The sequence below is a fragment of the Tursiops truncatus genome, chromosome 9 (genome assembly GCF_011762595.2).
Source record: "Tursiops truncatus isolate mTurTru1 chromosome 9, mTurTru1.mat.Y, whole genome shotgun sequence".
In the NCBI taxonomy this organism is placed as follows: domain Eukaryota; kingdom Metazoa; phylum Chordata; class Mammalia; order Artiodactyla; family Delphinidae; genus Tursiops; species Tursiops truncatus.
In genome coordinates, this window is record NC_047042.1 from 34,170,655 (window position 1) to 34,192,258 (window position 21,604).

Here is a 21,604-nt window from a genome sequence, read left to right on the forward strand (position 1 = left end):
CAACCTCCCTTCAGATCACCTCCCCTTCAGATAGAGACACTGCATGTTCCATTTTTCATACCCGTAAGAGTGCCTCAACTCTTTCTGAGCATCTGCCTACCAACCATGGCTCTGTAATACTTCCAAGGATTGCTTCTTGCTGCTCAAAGACAATGGACCACCTCTGGCCCAGGAAACTTCTTGGCCATCCAGTGGGCTGAAACCACACTTTCTCCAAGGGAGTCTGAAATTCAGCCTTGGAGTAGCACCCCCCTCCCGCCAAGGTTAACCTTCCTTGAGTACTCTCCTTCAGCTCTAGAGTACCTTGTAGAGTTCTCTTTATACCTTCAGATTTATTCTCCTTTCTTAGCTTAATAATTCTTTATATTAAACATCCCCTGTTTAAATCACTATGTGATTTCTGTCTCCCGAATGGACTCAAACTGCTATAGGGTATAGGTATATATGTGGCTTGCGTTATGTTGATTTTATATGCTCTAGAGCATATAACTAGAAAAAACAAGGAGACAGCAAGTAGTAAAAAAAAATCTTGAAAACAATAATTAAAATATTTAAACAAAATTAAGAATTAAAAATCTTTTCAAGCTACACGAGACAGAGTGCTTAAATTGGAAATTCAGAATGGTAGTGAAATATGATTTACCTACTGAATGGTAGTGAAATATGATTTACGTACTAAGATTCAAAGATTTTTGTTGGAAAATTCTGGAAAGTCTTACCTGATTGGCTAGAGTTTTTATTGCACTGAAAGATGGTTTACCTCCCACACCTGAACTAAAGAGAAGAACAGACATAAAGAGGTAGATATGACCCCCAGAAAAATTGAGAGTAAAACTGGCAAGCTAGTCTTCATACAAAATAAATATGTTTTTAAAGGCCAGTGTGATATTGAAAATGATACCAATTAGTACAAGTAAGCAGTCATGCTCAAAATATGAATATCTGGAGGGGAAAATGGTTTATTTGTTTACTCCTTACAAACTGCTAGCCCAGGATTCAAGTAGCATAAATGAGCACAAGTGAAACCATAAGATAAAATGGTATTTTAACTTTATAATGTGAATTCAGGTAAGTAACAAATATTCAGATATAAACAATCTCCTACTTAGAAATCTATTATACGCCTTAGAAAAAGGATTAATCATTATAGCCTATTAAGAATGGCCCCACCAGGGATGGGATAGGGAGGGTGGGAGGGAGATGCAAGAGGGAGGGGATATGGGGATATATGTATACATATAGCTGATTCACTTTGTTATACAGAAGAAACTAACACAACACTGTATAGCAATTATACTCCAATAAAGATGTTAAATTAACAAAATTTTAAAAAAAGAATGGCCCCACCAAGTTATTAAAAGTTAGAGAGCATCTCATTATTGATTGTTAAGAAGACAACACCTAATACAGCCTATATGAGCAATGTTATAATAATATTGATTTCATGTTTGATGGGAAACATATCTAATACTAGTTATGTCAAAAATACTAATTGATTTTGTTCTGTGTGTCTAAAAATGCACTTTCATTTTTCAATATCAATAATAATAATCTTCCTAACATGAAGATTAAAGACCGTCATATTAATCATAAACAATACTCATTGAACAGAAAAGGAAGGGACTTTCACAGCAATGTAAATTTCAACGATCTCCAACTATAATTTCAGTCATGTAAGGACCAGAATATTAAACCATCAAAAAATAATCCATGAGAAAACTGCTGATTCCATGCTTTGGGGACTGAATATAGCCTGAAAAATATGTTTCAGAAAGTTTATTTAGTATTATATAACTACTTCGGTTATGTGGTTTTCATATTTTTTAGTCTACTTACTAAAACCACTGGTCCTACACTTAATTGCTTTCCACATAGAGAGGCTTTACAAGCTTTAAAAATAATAAAATCAACATTAAATTTCATCAAAGTTTAGGATAAGAATTGCATTAGGTTATATACTGAATATAAATGTTGACCAAGACATTTCTAAAAGCATGCTCAATATGTGTGATCCACTAAAACAGCGATTTAAAATTATGATATGAAGGCCTTTTCCAGAGTTACTAAAAACAATTAAGGTCATTACAAATTGGATTCCACAACACTCTATCTGCATTAAGTGCTCTCTCTCTATATATATATATAATCTAAACCACAGGTATAATCTAAACAACAGGGTACAAAGCCATCTCACTGAATCGCCAGTGGCACAAAACAAGGAGACTGAATTAAAAAAATGCATAATTGGATCATGGACCAGAATTCTAACCTGATAACTTTTAAGGTTTTGAGAATTCCCACATCTGTACCTCAAGAACTCAGATCTACCCTCAAGCCACTAGAAGCCACACTCTTCCAATTTCCTGGTTTGTGATTCTCACTTTTGGCTGTGCACCACAGTCTTCTAAGTAATCACACCTCTCACCAATTCAGGAAAGCTACAAAAATACCTCAAGGAAAGTTTTGCCTGTTAGGAATACTCTTTATTTATTTATTTTTTTTGGTAAAGCAGCTTTATTGATGTGTAACTGACATTTAATAAGCTGTACCTATTTAAATACAATTTGGTAACTTTTGACATAGGTATACATCTGTAAAAACCATAATGACAATCAAAATAATGAGTATGCCCATCACCATCAAGTATCCAAATGTCCTTTTGTAATTCCTCCCTCCCAACTACATACTCTCATTCACTGGCAACCAGTTATTTTAGATTAGTTCGCATTTTCTAGAACTGTATATAAATGGAATCATAAAATATGTACTTGCTTTTGCTCGGTCTTCTTTAACCCAGCATAATTATTTTAAGATCCATCTATGTTGTAGCATGTATCAATAGTCCATTCTTTTTTATTACTGACTAGTAGTCCATTGTTTGGATACACCACTGTTTATTCTTCTGACGATGCACATTTGGATAGTTTCAGTGTGGGGCTATTAAAGTAAAGGTGCTATGAACATTTATGTACAATACACATATTTTCATTTCTCTTGGGTAAATACCTAAGAATGAATGGCTAGATCATATGGTAAGTGTTATGTTTAAATTTCTAAGAAGCTGCTAAATTGTTTTCCAAAGTAGACATACCATTTTACATTCCAACTAGCAGAGCATAAGAGTTCTAGTTTCTCCACATATTCCCCAAAACTTAGTACTGTCAGTCTTTTTAATTTATCCATTCTGATAGGTATGTAGTACTATCTTTTGGGTTTAATTTGTATTTCCGTACTGACTAATGATGTTGAGTTTCTTTTCATGTACTTACTGTCAAGAATACATTTTCTTTGTTAAAGAGTCCAAAAATTTGCCCACCTTTTTATTTTTGTTTTCTTATAATGAGTTTTCAAAGTATTTTTAATATATTCTAAATAAATTTCCCATGTATTCAGATATGCAATTTGCAAATAGTTTCTCCTAACCTGCAGCTTCTCTTTTCTTTCTCTTAACAGTATCTTTTGAAACAAAAGTTTTAATTTTGATAAAGTCCAACTTATCAATTTAGTAATTTTATGAATCATACCTTTGGAGTCATATCTAAGAAATCTTTGCATAACTCAAGATCACAAAGATTTTCTCTTACGTTTTGATACAGAAATCTTATAGTTTCAGGTTTTATGTTTAAGCCTAAGATCCATTTTGAGTAGCATTTGATTTTGTCTCAATATACATAAAATTAAGCTTACTGAAGTGGTATCACTGAAGAAATGCATGGTGGTTAGTTAGGTGGCCAAAGTTACAATCACAGGTTGTATGATACAGAAAGACTTTGAGAATTGTTTTAAAATCCTATCTTTTTTTAGGGGCATTAGCTACACAATCTGTATTTATTTCCTACCTGGAGAACTGGGGAAAAAACCCAGAAGAATGTGGTATACCACTAGGGGTGCAGAGAATGCCCCATGTCAGAAGGCCTGGAGAGTAGCTGTGGCCTATCCCAGGAATTTTAAAAGCCCAAGCATGTCTAGAACAAGGGAAAAGGTGAGAGATGAAACTGGAGAGGTTGACAGAGATCAGATTACTGAAGACCTCATATATCATATCACAGATTTCTAATTCCAGCCTAAGAATGGAATCAGAATGAAATGCAAGGTGTTACAGTGGGTTAAGACATTCAGAGACCAGTTAGGAAATGTGAAACATTTCGGGCAGATGCATGAGATAATGTAAGTCATGGGTGGAGGATGCGAGTTATACCATGACCAAAGGCAAATAATCATGAATGAGAAAGTATATTCTTGACATGGTTAAGAGAGAGCATGTGAGATTTAATGGTCAGTTAGAAGACAGAGAAAGTTGGGAAGGTCTTTAATGGTAATCAAAGGATTTCACATCATATGAATAACAGAATTAAGTATTGAGCAAATTTAAGGTTTTATGTGCAGAAATATCAAAGAAGTTAGTTTGATAGTAATATGGTCCATGGATTAAAAGAGATGAAGATCAGTTTCAAGGACATTTGGAGATAATTGCTGATACTGAATCAAAGCAATACAAGACTGTGATAGATTTGTGAAAATGGGAATTGAAGTCACAACAAAAATCTCCTTATCTGGTTTTAAAGCCTCAAAATTTATTCATAGGCACTCATTAAACTACCTAATTTCTCAATTCTGCCTTATTTATAGATGATTGTCTCTTTTTTTTTTTTTTTGGTACGCGGGCCTCTCCTTGTTGTGGCCTCTCCCGTTGCGGAGCACAGGCTCCGGACACGCAGGCCCAGCGGCCATGACTCACGGGCCCAGCCGCTCCGCGGCATGTGGGATCTTTCCAGACCGGGGCCCGAACCCGTGTCCCCTGCATCGGCAGGCGGACTCTCAACCACTGCGCCACCAGGGAAGCCCTTTAGATGACTGTCTCTTATGAGCCTAAAATACTATTTAGCCCTCAGTATGTTTTATATATATATATATATACATATATATATATATATATTTTTTTTTTTTTTTTTTTGCGTTACGCGGGCCTCTCACTGCTGTAGCCTCTCCCGCTGCAGAGCACAGGCTCCGGACGCGCAGGCTCAGTGGCCACGGCTCGCGGGCCCAGCCGCTCCGCGGCATGTGGGATCTTCCCGGATCGGGGCACGAACCCGTGTTCCCTGCATCAGCAGGTGGACTCTCAACCACTGCGCCACCAGGGAAGCCCTGTATGTTTTATATATTTTAAGTACTCTTTTTATAGCATTCTGTAATATTTTCTGTATTATGCAAATAATTTCTGACTACATTTAGCATTATTTCAGCCCATATAATTGTGATTAAGCTTAACATTTTAACTATAAAAACCATATCCAGCCACTGATTTATATACCAGCCTGTTTAAGCATTTAATAGATTAATGGCAATAAAAAGATTAATAGTCAAATTTAACAAATTAACATCTTCATGGTTATCATTATTTATCAATGAAGACAGAATGATACGACTGATGCATGTACATTTCCCCTTCCCTTTATAGAAAAGATTCTTAGGAATTTGAGCTCTGTGATGAAGAAAATATATTCTATGTGCCATAATTTCAGATTTGGTTTTGGCCACTTGATCCAAAAGTTGTATTATAGAAATTACTATCGATTTTTCCCTCTAAATTATCTAAATTGTCTAAATTATCATTTCTATTGTTTTCAAAACCAAAAGGCTAGGGACTTCCCTGGTTGTGCAGTGGTTAAGAATCCGCCTGCCAATGCAGGGGACATGGGTTCGATCCCTGGTCTGGGAAGAAGATCCCACATGCCGCAGAGCAGCTAAGCCGGGGCGCCACAACCACTGGGCCGGCGGTCTAGAGCCCGTGGGCCACAACTAATGAAGCCCACGCGACTAGAGCCCGTGCTCCGCAACAAGAGAAGCCACGCGATGAGAGGCCCACGTGCTGCAGTGAAGAGTAGCCCCTACTCACCGCAACTAGAGAAAGCCGGTGGGCAGCAATGAAGACCCAACACTGCCAAAATTAATTAATTAATTTAAAAAAAAAGGCTACAACACATCAGTGAAATGAATACTCAGGTTCAATGAAATCATCATCACCATAGACTTAAAATTCATAAATGACAATTCAGTAACTATAATAGATAAATATACATCCTTCGGCACACTGTGTGTGGATGCATGTGCATGTGCATATATGCATTTGAGATGACTGAAGCTAGAATCCATTAAGAAATGATGCGGCATACCTAAGAACCCCAGGCAGTCACTTAGGAGATCACCTGATACACAAACTTATTCAACAGAACATTGATCTGAGCATTGATTATATCCTGGCAATATAAGAGTGATAAGAAAACACTCAACATCAGCTGCAGTAACCAGGACTTTATGCATCAGATTTCCATCACTGACCACAATATGGATTTCCACAATATGGAAAAGATGGCTGGAAAAGATTTTTCTTTTCAACTTAAGTGATACTTTAATCACTTTCTTTCAAAGCTCAGGGGGCAATCTTTGGTGAAATATGTCTAAAAACCTATTCCGTTTTTTAGCATAAAATCTATCTAACTTGACTTTAATGTGATTGTATTTTTAGTTTTACAATTTATATAAAACAAAGTTTCACAGGCTAATAGAGCAACACAAATATTCTACTTGTGTTATTATTGATTCTAAATGCAGTTCATCTTTCTTCCTGGAAGTGTTTACTGAACTGATTCTTTGGAATCTAAGTTTGATTAAACCATATACCATAAGGTCAGAAAGAAAGGAAAATCAAAGTAAAGACTTCACTATTTAGGCAATACCGCTCTCCTAATCAATAAATTTCAACTGTAATTGCATACTAGAATCACTTGGGGAATTCAATTTAAATGCTGATTCAGTTTTTCCATAATATTATCCCACTATCAATAGTTTTCAATTCACAGGTGATTCTAATACACAGCCAGGATTGAGAACCACTGTTAGACTTAAGCCATGAATCAAAGTCTTTAACATAAACAACAATGTCCCAGATAGGTCAACCTCAGTGTACCCTCAAATATTCTGATTCCATAACTCTAGGATAAGTCCAGGAACCTACCCTTTAGCTAGCAGGTCATTCTGAGATAGGTGGTCTACAGGTCAAATGAGAATTGTTGTCCTAAGTTCAAAACCAAGCTTTGTATTTTTCCAATTTCTGTTTATTAAGGTATGTCTAGAGTACACCCCCCAGCCCCCAGTACCAGAGGGGAAAAAAGACCCAGAGAGTCAGGAAGGAGAGCAAGATCAGAGGGCAGTTGACATGTGAGGGCTCCAGCACTCTGATAACTTTCATATAACCTAACGAAGATAAATAAGAAGAAAATACTCAGGTGAGCAGAAGTTCCACCTGTACAAGTTTTACCCACTAGGACTGTGTCCAATAAAATGTCCTAGAACCTGCACCAGAAATTACTTCTCCTAGGGAATGAAGTAAGGGGAAGACTAAAGAGAGGCCCTGTGCTCTTCCCGAAGGCCAGTGTAATTACTGTTACTACAAAAAATTTCAGTTGATTTGTTCAGGACTGTAGTAGCACATTATGAACTTTAATTCTTCATAACTTTAAATAAATTAAAACCCTAAAGGTGGCATATTTTAGGTTGTAAAATTTCACCCCGTAATGATTACGACATTCATCAAAATCAACCCACTCTCCTTAGAGAACCTTGAAATAGAACATTCCAGGCCAGTATTTTACTGAGGTAATAAAATAATCCACTGCTTTACTCAGGTATTAACCATAGCCACATCCTATCGGAAAAAAAGAATTTCTCCCTCTGGGTACTCATGATGAAAAGCAAAACTGATTATTTCAATGCAAGAAAATGCCTTGGTCTGGGACGAGACATACTAAAGGAAACACCTGGTGTGAAATACATGCCTATAAGGAAAAGAGCGAAGAAGTCAACAGTACTGTATCCCACAGTAACCACGCCCTCCCTGCCCACGGAGGGGGGCTCCTACACTCCACGGAAGTGGACAGTCCTTCTCCACCTCCTTCCCGCAGGTGCTGCGCCACCTCCCACGGCCCCACAGAGGCCGAGCTGCACCTCCCTCTGCGCGGCCGACGCGCACGACGCATGACGTAGACCTGTGCCTGGCGCAGCACCTCCGTCCCTCGGCAGCTCCAAAGACAACACTGCCAGGTCCCGGGAGCCGGGCCGGTGCTCCGGGGCCCAGAAGACGTCGCCCACGTCCGTCAGCGAGTCGCTAGCACCCTGTCCGACTCAGACCCCGGCCGCCGGCCGCCTGCCGCTCCCGGCACCGTGGACCCAACCGAAGACGTGGAGGGCTTCGTGGTCCCTCGCCGCGACCCGCTGACAACCCCCTCAAGTCCCACGCCGCGCTCCCGCTGCCAACCCCACCCGGCATGTGCACGGTTAACACCGATATATTGTCAGTCCCACCGCCCAACCAGCAGGCCGGGCTAACAGAAGGCCTCGGCCGTACCCGGAAGTCCCAGGCCCACCTCAACCCCGGCGACGCCGCCCCCCAAAGCCACTCCAAAAACTGCGGCCAAAACCAAGGGACTAACCGGTGTGTGTGTGGCGGGGTGAGTCAGCCACTCAGCGCCCTGAGCCAGCCCGGTGACGAGGGACGTCAGGCGCCCCCATTTTGAAACTCCTCAATCCCGAGACGGCCACTCGAGGCCCATCCTGGTCAGCCTGTACCGGGCCAGGTGGGTCGGCGTCCTGCCCGGCTCCCGCCCGCACCTCCAGCGACCTGGCCTACCTGTTCCGCCGGAGCAGCGCACTCCTGGTGGACAAGGCGCTCTTCCGCTCTTCTCGTGGGTGCGTGCCTGCGCACGCACGGCTCTCATCTCGGACCAAGACAAGCGCGAGGAAGACGGCATGCGCAGGCGCGCAGAACGTGCTTCCGGCGCTCAAGCAGCAGCTGGGCTGTAACCTCCAGGTGACCCTTTTTAAGCTTCATATTATAGTACCAGTTAGGATTCAGTGCATGTCCTAATGAAAGGGAGCAATATGAGTGAGAAAAAAGGCCCAGTGTGGAACTCCAGAAGAGTCTAAGGCACCAGAGGCCCACTCTATTCTAATACTGTATGTGTTCGGGATGTTTATTCTAAGATGAGAGAAAGCAAATTGACAATGGCGAACAACATTATGGTACTGCTTTCAATGTGGTTTACTTTATTAATAACAAGGGCAGCACTGAGCCAGCTCATACTTTCCCTACACAGTTTTTCGTTTCCATAGCATGCCAAGTCCAAACCTGATATCCAAACAAGGTCAGAGTCACCAGACTGTGAGCTAGTGTTAGGACAAAACAAATCTTGCAAGTCTTGTTTTACCTATAAAGTACAAATAATTTCACAATAAATTTAATTTAATGATAAATTCAGAATAATAAAGACAGAAACTAAAAAACCATTTGACCATTCTTCTCCAGAATCTTAAAACTAAGTATGGTATCTAATCATTTCTGCTGTCTTCAATGTGTCTACCATATTGTAACTCCACCTTGTAATGAACTGAAAGAAATTTATCATGTTCTTCCTAGTGGATTCTGACTGAAGATAACCAATCTGGAGGTAATGGTCCCAAGAGCCACTTCAAAGGACCATGGAGAGGAATAACAGATCATATCCACAGAACATCATCATAAATCCAGGTAGGAGTAACAGAGACTACATTTTGAAGTCTGGAGAGATAGAGAAATAAAATGAGACTGCATACGTTTGTGGGAGAAGATGTAAGCAGACTTGAAAATAGTTCTATTGATGTGGCCACTGGTGGGTGTGGCAACTTAGTTTTAAACATCCTTTAAGTTAATGAGTGTGGATGAGCCAATGTGGTTCTAAAGGACGGAAGCAGGAGAGTCTCAAATTTGGATCTGAGAACTATGTGATATCCTGAGGAAATATAGTGAAAGAGGTCTAAGAAGAGAGTAACAAAAGTGTGTAACAAACCACTTTGCCAAATACGATGACTGATATGACATAATTCCCACTTAGATGGGGTGAGGGGACACGTGTTTGAAAATTAGAATTTTCTCGTGGCATAGAGCGACACTTGTGAGAATGCTCTGGACGGTCATCATCTTTCAGGACCCACAGAGATAATGACAGTAATGGCTTCCACCAAGATGATGGTTTTCTCCATTCATGATGCTAACCAGTATGGAGAGTCCATAATCCTCAAATGATAGCCATAAGCAGCCACAAAAAGGCTAAAGACAGTGGTAGGATAACCAGAAAACCCTGCCCGAGGAAGATTGGTGAGTCAAGAAGCAGGAAAATGGTTAGGGAGCCTTTCACTTCAAAGTTGTTAGTTCTGATACAGCCAGCATTTTTAAGCTTAAGTAAATCACTTAAATTTAGAAGAGATAATATAGGACAGAAATAAATCTAAATGATACCCTTGGTATCCTTACTTTAAGAAAGTTATTTAATGAAAATATCTAGTGAGCTCAATACACTATTCTTCATTGAAGAAAAAGGTGACAAAAAGCTTCCAAACAAAATGCAGATAAAATTGAAGGTGTACATTTCATAGAAAGACTCTGAAAATTGTTGAGGAAATATTAAGTTAGACTCTCTGCTATGTGCTGATATCAGAAAGGTTGCAACGTGAGTTAGTGGGAAATACTGTGACTTGATAATCAAACCCCTGGGCTCTGACCTGTGTTTGATCTTGATGTGAGCATTCACACATTTGTGATCACAACCATTTTAAGACTCATTTGGAAAATGGAAAATTGAGAGAATCTTCTGCATAAGGTTGTGGTATTAAATGAAATAATGCATGCATAGCACTTCACACATAGTAAGTATTCAACAACATTTATTATTATTATTATTATTCTGGTCTTGAAGAAGCCTACGGTCTAATGAAAAGGGAGATAATTATCATGTGTAATTCAGATTACAACTTTCAAAATCCTGCTTATTTAATGCCTACAACTTGGAAGATACTATTCAAGGCCCTGGGGATTCAGCTAAGAATCAAAAAGACAAAATCCTGTCCTCATGGAATAAGTCAGTTTGGATCCTTCAGGAGCAGATGCTGAGGCCCAATTAAGAATGAAAAGGCTAGTGTGTGTGTGTGTGTGTGTGTGTGTGTGTGTGTGTGTGTGTGTGTGAGGGTAGGGGGTGGGTGGTATATTGCCTGTGAAATATTAATATAAAGAGAGAGGAAGCAGAACTGGCAAGAAAGCTTTCAGACTGTGGCAGAGATAGGCACTCATGAAAGGAAAGAGGTGAGGAAGCAGAACTGAGTAGAGGGAACATTAGACTGTGATGCAGATGTGACAGTGTCTCAGTCCATAGAGTGGGGAGTTACAGTGCGATGGGAGACTGTCAGCTAACTGCACTCCTCAGAGTTGAATATGTTCTTTCTAGAAGGGAAATCTGAGCACTGCGTCTCCATGGATACCACAGTTCACTCTGTGCCGCATGGATTCACCTCTCCATACGTGTGTTGAGTGGTGGCTCCTCCAGGGTGTCAGTTGAACTCTTTTTGAGCAGAAATTTGGAAGAGAGAGATTAATAGAACCAACTATAACCCCATCACTGCAGTTCTTCTTGTGGTTGCAATGGGTACTCCTTTTCTTCCTCTTCCACTCTCCATTCTAAATTCCTCCCACCCTCAGCTACCATCTCTGCTAGTATTAGAGGCTTATCTAATGATGTAACTCAGACTCTCTTTCCAGGAGTCTGAGTCTGGTAATCCCCTCCTCACTCAAAATTAGATAAGGGATTGCTAAGAGTTACTGAAGTGGATCACCTGAGTTCCATATATTTTCCTCCTGCTCATCAGAGGACAGTGACTGTGCTTCATATCTGCTGATCCCTGAGCACTCCAAAGGTCCACATGGCACCAAAGCTTGTAGTTCAGCAAGACCTTTGCTGTCTTTGAAGCTCAACAACTCTAAGAATTGAGTCCTAAATTTAGTTTCCAAATTTTCTGCTCTCCCACTGATGGAGATAAGAACTTCTTGCCTTCCCACTTCATTTTAAGTCATCTGTAAACTGATTGAAATTTTTATTATCCTTTTTTCACTACGATATCATTGCAACTTATTAACAGCCAGTCAATTTCATTGTCTTTCGATGCATTGCATCCTTCATACTTTTCAAAAGTCTGCATCATTACACTACCCAGGGTAATCCCTTCCACTAGAATATCCTTCCTAGTCTCTACCACTGAAAGTTTTAGCAAATGGACCACCAGTTTGTACAGGAACTGTGTCTCACATACCACTCAGGATGGCAAGTGGTGCACTCCCCAAATCCCAATCCCACTTACCACTTGTTCAGAACACTCTTAGTAGCAACTGTCAGTTTAGATCCTCTAGAAAGGAGATACTGAGATTGAGTTTGAAGTGCAAGAGGGTAGTGGTGGTGGTGGTGGTGGTGGTTGGGTTTTGGGGGAGGAGAGTGGTAACTCCTGGGAAAGATTAAGCGGGAAAAACAGAATTATGCTGAGAAAAGCTTGAGACCATAATACTGATCTAACAGCTATGAAAAAAAAAGATAAGAGGAATGAGGAGTGCACAAGAAGAACCTCAAACTATGATGTGGAGCTGACAAAAGCTCAGCAAACACAGTTGGGAGTTCTGGAGCAAATATTCTCTATTGAAGAAGTCCCCCACTGGGCAGAAATGTCCAGGCCCTAGTATGCCTTATGTGCTGAGGCTGGCCAGAAAGAGTATGGCCTCACCTTGAATGCTGCCGTGGCCAAAGGCATTGCTTTTGGATAATATTGGCTAATTGCAATTCCTACAGTTAAGAGAGAAATCCAAGCAGTTAATTGCCATGGTTACCACTTGGAGTTCATGTTCTAATGAGGGAAACTGAAAGTAAAACAAGTGAAAAAGTAGGTATATACTGTGTCAGTTACTTTGTGTGCAATGGAGAAAGATAAAGCAAGGTGAGAAGGTTAGGGAGTGCAAGGCAGAGGAGGGGGAGTACTAGCTTATACAGGGTGATCAGGGAGTGCTTCTCTGATAAGCTGGCATTATCCAAGGACCAGAAGGAAGAGATGGGGTGAGCTATGTGGATGTCTGAGAGAAGAACGTTGCAATCAGAGGCAACAGAAATACAAAGGCACTGAGGCAGATAATGTGCCTGCATGTTTGAGGACCAGCAAAGAGACCAGCATAGCTAACGCAGTGTGAGGGAGGAGGGAAAATAACAAGAGACAAGTTCTCACAGGTGTTGGGGTGAGACAATAGTGTATCATGTAAAATAGTGCCTTTTAAGACACAGGGATGACTTTTACCCTGAGAGAGGTAGAAACTTACTCAGTGTCTCCACTTGACTGTCTAATAAATACATTAAATTTAAGATGTTCAAAGCTGATTTCCTGATCTTCACCCTCCCCCAGATCTGCTCTTGCTGGAGTCTTTCTCATTTCAGTTGTCACAACACTTTCCAATTGCTCAGGCTAAAACCTTGGGATCACCCTGGACTCTCTTCTTTCCTTCATACTCCACGTACAATTCATCAGCAAATCTTGTTGAATTTTCTTCAGCATATATCCTGAATATAACCACTGCACATTACAGAGACCACTATTAACCTGGGCTACTGTAAGAATCTCTGGTCAGGTCTCCCTATCTCCCTCTTGTTCCCTGTAGAATTTATCCTCAACACATTATCCAAAGGGATTCCTTTAAACAGTAAGTAAATCTTCAAAAGGCTCCAACGGATACCCATCTTACTCAAAGTAGAAACCAAGGTCCTTAAATAATAGAAGCCAAGGGTCCTTAAACCCTGCCTCATACTACCACACTGACCTCATCTCCTAATTTTCTTCCTTCCCTCAATTCTGGCTAATGGCCTCTGTGATGTTCCTCCACTATCCCAGGCATTCTTCTAGCCTATCTTCTCTGAAATGTCAGTTCTCTCACTTGACGTGCACTTAACTAGCTCCCTAGTACCTTCAAGTATTTATTCAAATATCACCTTCCAATCAGACTTTTACATGATAACCGTGTTCAAAAGAGCAACCTGTCCCCAACTTTCAGCACTCATGATTCCACTTACACTAAGCAGTTTGTTTCCATAGCACTTACCACCCTCAACACAATAAAGAATTTTTTGTGTTTCCTATCTTGTTCACTGATGTAATCCAAACCCTTAGATGAGTGCTGCAAGGATCAGGCACATCATAGGCATTCAATAAGAATTTGTTGAAAAACATTATATATAAATTTAATGTGCAGTTGGGACTTCCCTGGTGGTCCAGTGGTTAAGAATCCACCTGCCAGTGCAGGGGACATGGGTTTGATCCCTGGCCCAGTAAGATCCCACATGCCGCAGGGCAACTAAGCCCCTAGTCCACAACTACTGAGGCCCACGTACTCTGGGGCCCGCGTGCCACAACTACTGAGCCTGCGTGCTGCCACTACTGAAGCCCTCATGCCTAGAGCCCCTGCTCCACAACAAGACAAGCCACCACAATGACAAGCCCGCGCACCGCAACAGAGAGTAGCCCTCACTCGCTGCAACCTCTAGTTGCAGCCCGCGTGAAGCAACAAAGACCCAGCATGGCCAAATAAATTAATTAATTAATTTAATTAATTTGGTGTGCAATAAAGTTTAGTATGCAATAGAATAACAGCTTATAATTTGTATTGATGTGATTAGTACATGCATTATATTAATACATTTAATTTCATTTTCTTATTAAGTAGGAGTCTGAATATATTACATGGAACCAACTTAAATTGCTCACTTTTTTAGGTTAGAATATTGTTTGATTTTTGGCAGTTACATATGTTTCAATTTAATACTAATAAATACTAATATTTTCCCCATATCATAAATGAATAGTATAATGGCAAAAACTGAAAAATTACTAAATTGCAAAACTACACATATAGTATTAATCTCCAAATATACAGAGAACTTATGGACTTAAGGATGAGTGTCAAACTCCTAACATTTATTACAAAGGAAAGTTACTATTAAAATGACATGCAGGGCTTCCCTGGTGGCGCAGTGGTTGAGAGTCTGCCTGCTGATGCAGGGGACACGGGTTCGTGCCCCGGTCCGGGAGGATCCCACATGCCGCGGAGCGGCTAGGCCTGTGAGCCGTGGCCGCTGAGCCTGCGCATCCGGAGCCTGAGCTCCGCAACGGGAGAGGCCACAACAGTGAGAGGCCCGCGTACCGCAAATAAATAAATAAATAAATGACATGCAAAAATATAGTATAGGAAATGAGGAAAAAAAGGAAGTTATTTAGGGGTAGTATTTTATAACATCCTGAGGGATATTTTTGCCTTCACACCTCTCTAATTTTCCACGTTTTTCAAAAAGAAGTGAAGAATTTGGAGAGCGTTCAAATGACAACTAATTTAAGAACTAATATATTCAAAAATCTGGAAAATACATTTATTCCAATGGCTAACTGAAATGGAATTATTTCCTATGAAGAGGGAAAACCTGGGGCCAGAAAAACTAATAACCAATTTTAAGCAGTTTTTCTGTATGATACTTTAAAAATAGATATAAAGTAACATATCTGTCTAATCTTTCAAATCATGGTCTAGTTTTTTAGGTGCCAGCAGAAAACACCACTATAAAAAAGAGATCTGAGATACACTGAAAATATATTTTTTTCTCACATGTTAATCTGTATTTGAGAGGTTCAGCTCTCCTTCATTGAATCATTTCAAGTCCCAGTTTCCTGTTGCTTTGCCATCCTCTAGGGCAGGAGTCAGCGAACTACAGCCTGAGAATCAAATTCTGCCTGGCATCTACTTTTGTAAATAAAATTCTGCTGAAATTCAGCTGCACCTATTCATTTGTGTATTATCTATGGTTGTTTTCACACTATAATGGTAGAGTTGAGTAGTTGTGACAGAGATCAGCAAAACCTAAAATATGTACTATCTGGCCTTCTGCAGAAAAACGTTTCCAACCCCTGCTATAGGGTGATGTCCTTGTCTATATGGTCAATGCTAGCTCACCACCAAAGCACCCACATTCTAGGCTGTGGGAAGAAGGCAAAGGACAAAGTAGAATGCAAAGGTTTCAAGAGACCAACTTGAACTTGCATATATCACTTCTGATTTAACCCATTGGCATAATTTTAGTGGGGCTCAGCTAAAATATGTGTGGGTGGGTCTATTACTAAAAGGAAAATGGTTAAGTAGATACTGGAGAACAATGAGCAATTTCTGCCACAAGTTATCTATGGCAAAAAGAGGGTATGTAGGTGGAAATAAGGATGGAAAGGTTAAGCCTCTTGAAACAGCTGCCCTCTTCATTGAATGAATGAATTTTGACAATGAGAAGCGATTCACAAAGTAGAAGCCTGCTCTGTCCAGGAACTTTATCTCTTCCTTACTTATTCCTAGTTAAATGTATTTCACCCACGGCCTAGCAATAGTAATATTTTAAAGAGCAGATCATCAGCAGAGCATTTGTTTTCAGTGACTAGAGATAAGTCTTTAATCTCTGCAGTGGTAACTTTAACCTGGTATGTATGCTTCCCATCCAGCCTCTTCTTGTTACTCTATAGCATCTCAGTATAATTTCAAAGACACTAGTTACAGATTCAATTGCTTCAGGAGCATTTTTACACTCCCTGACACACACATATACACACATAAACAAGATATATGCTCACCAATTTTATATTCACTTATATTTCTGAGTGCCTTATCTTAGCAAGTCTCCATATTAGGAGTCACAGGGAATGTGGAGATAGGCTCATTAACCAGAGTGAGGATCGGCAAACTAAAGTCCAAGGGCTAAATCCAGCCCACTGCCAAATATTGTAAACAAAGTTTTAGAGAACACAACCATTCTTATTCATTTGCGTATTGTCTATGACTACTTTTATACTAGAAAGGCAAAGCTGACTAGTTCAGCAGAGACTGTATGACCTATAAAAAGCCTAAATTGTTTATTATTTTTTCCATTAACAAGAAAGTTTACCAATTTCTGAACTATGGCATTCTGGGGAGCCCTTGCTTTCATTTGAACTCAGGATTTTAATTAGAATGTTAGTTAAAGGTGTTAATTTGAATGTAAGTAAGAATTTCTTAACTCTAAATGTATTCAAATCATAGAATTGATTTTCTTTTACATTTCTTGAATTTTTTCCTAGAGCTTCTAAAGACAGAAAAGGCGCTCATTTTATTTGGAAATATTTTCATATAATGAATAAGTTTAATGTGGAAAGGATGGGCTTTCCAATAATGTTGCTATGTTAATTGGATATCCAATTGAAAACCAAATAAATCTTGGCCACCACCTCTGTTACTCATACCATAGAAAAATCACTTCTAGGTTGATTAGAGTTCTAAATGTGAGAGGAAAAAAAAAAAGCTTTTAGATGAAAACAAAAAAGAATGTCTTCATCACTTTGGAATAGGTTAAGATTTCTTAAACATGACATAAAGAGTACTATGAAGGAAAAAAAATGATAATTTGGACTCTATTCAAGCTAAAAACTTCCGACCAAAATCCAGAATACTGACAACACCAAATGCTGGTGAGGATATGGAGCAACAGGGACTTTCATTCATTGTTTTTGGGAATGCAAAATGGTACAGCCACTTAGGAAGACAGTTTAGTAGTTTCTTATAAAACTAAATATACTTTTAGCATACAGTCCAATAGTCATGCTCCTTGTCATTTATCCAAAGAAGCTGAAAACTTAGCTCCACACAAAAACCTGCACATGCATGTTTGTAGCAGCTATATTCATAATTGCCAAGACTTGGAGGCAGCCAAGATGTCCTTCAGTAGGTTAATGGATAAATAAATACCCAGACAAGGGAATATTACTCAGTGCAAAAAAGAAATGAGCTATAAAACCATGAAAGACATGGAGAAAACAAATATATATTACAATGTGAAAGAAGCCAATATGAAAAAGCTATATACTGTGTGATGCCAACTATATAGCATTCTGGAAAAGACAAAATTATGGAGATAACAAAAAGATCAGTGATTGCTGGGGGGTAATGGGGGATAAATGGGCAGAACACAGAGAATTTCTAGGGCAGTGAAAATACTCTGTGTTATAATGTTTGATATATGTTATTATACATTTATCCAAACCCATAAAATGTACAGCATCAAAAGTGAATCCTAAGATAGAACTATGGGCTTTGCTCTAAAAAATTTGTCTTAATAAATAAAAATTTATTTTCATCAAAAGACAATCATTAAGAGTGAAAAAAAAGGCCACAGAGTAGGGAGAATATATTTGTAATACATATATATGACATAGGAGTCATAGCTGAATAGATAGATAAATAAATAAATAAATATAAAAATTAGCAAAACAGTTGAGCAGACACTTTACTAAGGAGCCAGTACCCAATTAGCCAATAAGAAATGGTTTTCAATTTCATTTGTCATGAGGGAAATGCAAGTCAAACCCACAATGTGATACACATGCACATCTTCAGAAAAGCTTGAAAATGCCAGCTGTTGACAAGGATGTGAAGAAACTAGAATTCTAGTACATCACTGGTGACAGTATAAATTGTTACAACCATTTTGGAAAATAACTTATCAATAACTACTAAAGCTGAACATATACATAACCTACTTTAGGTGTATACAAAAACAGGAATGCCTAAATGTTCTCACCTAAGTTATGTACAGAAATAACCATAGCACTGCTATTTGTAATAGATAAAAACTGGAAACTACCCAAATGCCCATAGACAGTAGAAGATATATTCACACAATGAAATACTATTCAGCAATGAGAATAATATACATGAAGCCCATTTTAAAATGTTGAATGGAAGACATGAAAGAGTACACATAGTTTATTTTTATATAATGCTCAAAAATTGGCAAAATTAATCTTGGAAGTCAAGAATAATACTTTGGAGAGTGTTCTGTGACACGATATAGGTACGATGTTGTGGGAGAGGTTGAAATAGTCTCAAGCCATATACTTAATATTTACCTGTTTTTACATAATCTCTAACTTCAGTGGTTCATTCTACTCCTCAATTTGGGCAGAGGTTTCATGAGTATGCTTACTTTATGAAAATTCATTAAGCTGCACATATATGACTGGTGAATTTTTAAGTATATGTATTAAACTTAAAAAAAATAGTTTACCTAAAATAGAAAAATAAAAGAGATGCATATACATTCTCCTAACTCTAAAATCAGCCAAGGCCATAAACCATGCATAATTTGAAATGGATTAAGAAGAGAATGCAGGCCCCTGTCTCTGTGTCAGCTAAGGAAGTGTTTCTTAGACTTTTCTCCCTGCAATCATGACAAACATTTACCTTTGTTTTATTTTATCATTTTCCTGAAAATTGCTTAATGATCTATAAGAATAAGAGAAGGGGCACGAAGAAGGGAAGGAAGGGAAGAATTTTAATAAATTTGGGAGAGTTAGGTATTTGCTTTACTCGCTGGATACTTTTTTATCTACTTTTCTCTCCTTAACACTCTTAATCCCATGCTCCAGCCCCCTTAGCAGTTACTGCTCAGGTTATTCCTGGTCATTTATTTTTTTCTGCTTTGATTCTGAATACAAGATAATCGTACAGCTCTTGTTCAACTTATGATGGGCTTACATCCAGATAAAGCCATCATAAATTGAAAATATTGAAAGTCAAAGTGTGTTCAATACACCTAACCTACTGAACATCATAGTTTAGCCTAGCCTACCTTAAACATGCTCAGAATACTCACATTAGCCTACAGTTGAGCAAAATCATCTAACACGAAGCTCACTTTATAATAAAGTATTGAATATCATGTAATTTATTGAATACTGTACTGAAAGTGAAAAACGGAATGGCTGTATGAGTACAGAGTGGTTTTAAGTGTATGGGTTGCATACCCTTGCCATAGCATGGCTGACTTGGAGCTGTGGCTTGCATCCACTGCCCAGCATTGCAAGAGCCATATCATACAGCGTATCACTAGCCAGAGAAAGGATCAAAATTCAAAATTTGAAGTACAGTTCCTACTGAATGTGTATTGCTTTTGCACCATAGTAGTCAAAAAAATCATTGAAGTTGAACCACGGTAAATCAGGGACCATCTGTATACACAAAATGTTTAATGTTTAACTGGGATGGCCAACAGAGATAAAGCAGGTAATAAACTAAGCAAAACTGTCATTTCGTAATCATTTCCTGAAACATCTTGATCAAAATTTGTTGAGGGCTTATCAAACTCTTTCCAAAAGCCTCCATGTAGGTCACTGAATAATTATAAAACATCTATAGGCCTGGAACCCAAAAGAATCAAGTTTGAATTTAATGTCCTTTAATCCTCAGTTGGGTTTTTAAAAAATGTTTCTCTCTTCTTTCAAATCTAGGAATGAAAATAATAGTTCCTTCCAGTGAAATGAACTGTTTTAAACCATATCGTACTTTACAAGTTTACTGCATTTACTATTTATATTTGCTGTGGAACCAAATATCCACAAAAACCTTTTTTTTTAATAATATGGATGTTTCAAAATAAGCAGAGAAAGCAATTTCACTTATTTCTGTTCTATAATTAATTATACTTATAAACAAAAAGTAGATTCAATCATGATAACTTAGATTTTAACATTTTTCTCTGATTATGTCCCCATGATTAGAACCTTGTAAGATAAACAAATTATTGTGGTACAAACAGAAATGTTTATCTTGGGATTTTGTGATAAAATTGAAGAGAAGGTATTTTTAAATAGTTGCTATATGCATGCCTATTAAACATTTTAATAAATTCTCTAATATTTTAATAGAGAATCTCAACCCAGTTTCAACCCAATCCTGTGTATTGGTTCCTTTAATTTTTCTACAGTTTCTTTTGTGATGTGATTGTTGAAAAATTCATTCCCTTAGATAAAATCATAAAGAATTTTAGTCCAAGAAAAGTGTCTCTTAGAGTCTCATGATAGCTTCTGACATTTATTTTATTAAATTTTAAATTTAAATTTCTACCATATTTCCCTTCATTAAATGTCCTAATGTATGTTTGATGTAGAACTAGATTCTCACTAGGTGAGGTATTTATTCCGCTTATGTATGCATTTAAAAGGAAAAAATAAGTCATGAGAAACATTCAACAACTGCAAATCAACTATAAAATTTATCCAAACGCTTAATGCATTAAGTTAAACAAGAGTTAGAAAGAATGTTACTGCTTGTCAAAACAAAAATTAATCCTCCCACTTACTTTTTCCTTAGCCACTGTTGAAATTCCAATTCTTTTTTTATTCTTCAGTCTTCTCTGAGAGAAGTTTAGTAAAAACCAAATAGGTAATCATAATCAAAGATCTCATTCTCATTACGTCTTTCAGGAACATTAATTTTGTTTCTTTTCTGCCTGAGTTATCACAATGCAAATTGGAGAGTTAAGAGTAAACACAAGCAAGAGAAAAGAAAACTAATTAAAGGACAAAAGAGCAAGGGAGAACCTAGACACAAATGGGTTAAAAAAGAAGAAGAAGAAGAAGAAAGCAAAAAGAAGACTACAAGATGATATTGCTTTAATAGTATCTGGGAGTACTCACCGGAAGGCTAGGAAAAAGAAAAGGAATTGTGCTTACCTGTTAGAAATAAGCGGTTTCTGGGAGCTGTCCAATGTACTAACTTAACCATCATAGTCTCAACTTACCTTGTTAATAGGAATTGATGTCCTAGGTATTTCTCCCTTGAACCAAGGCATCTCTGTACTCATCTTTTTAAGCT

The 21,604-nt window shown here is 38.4% G+C and overlaps 1 long non-coding RNA gene across 2 annotated transcripts in view; it reads right to left on the reverse strand.

Annotated features, from left to right (window-relative positions):
- LOC109548846 (uncharacterized) overlaps positions 1-8,780 on the reverse strand; it is a 410,544-nt gene extending 401,764 nt beyond the window's left edge. For both annotated transcript variants that reach the window (XR_002175017.3, XR_002175015.3), the window contains exon 1: positions 8,687-8,780. This is a non-coding gene — a long non-coding RNA (uncharacterized lncRNA). The remainder of the gene's footprint in view (positions 1-8,686) is intronic.
- Positions 8,781-21,604: the final 12,824 nt, after the last annotated feature.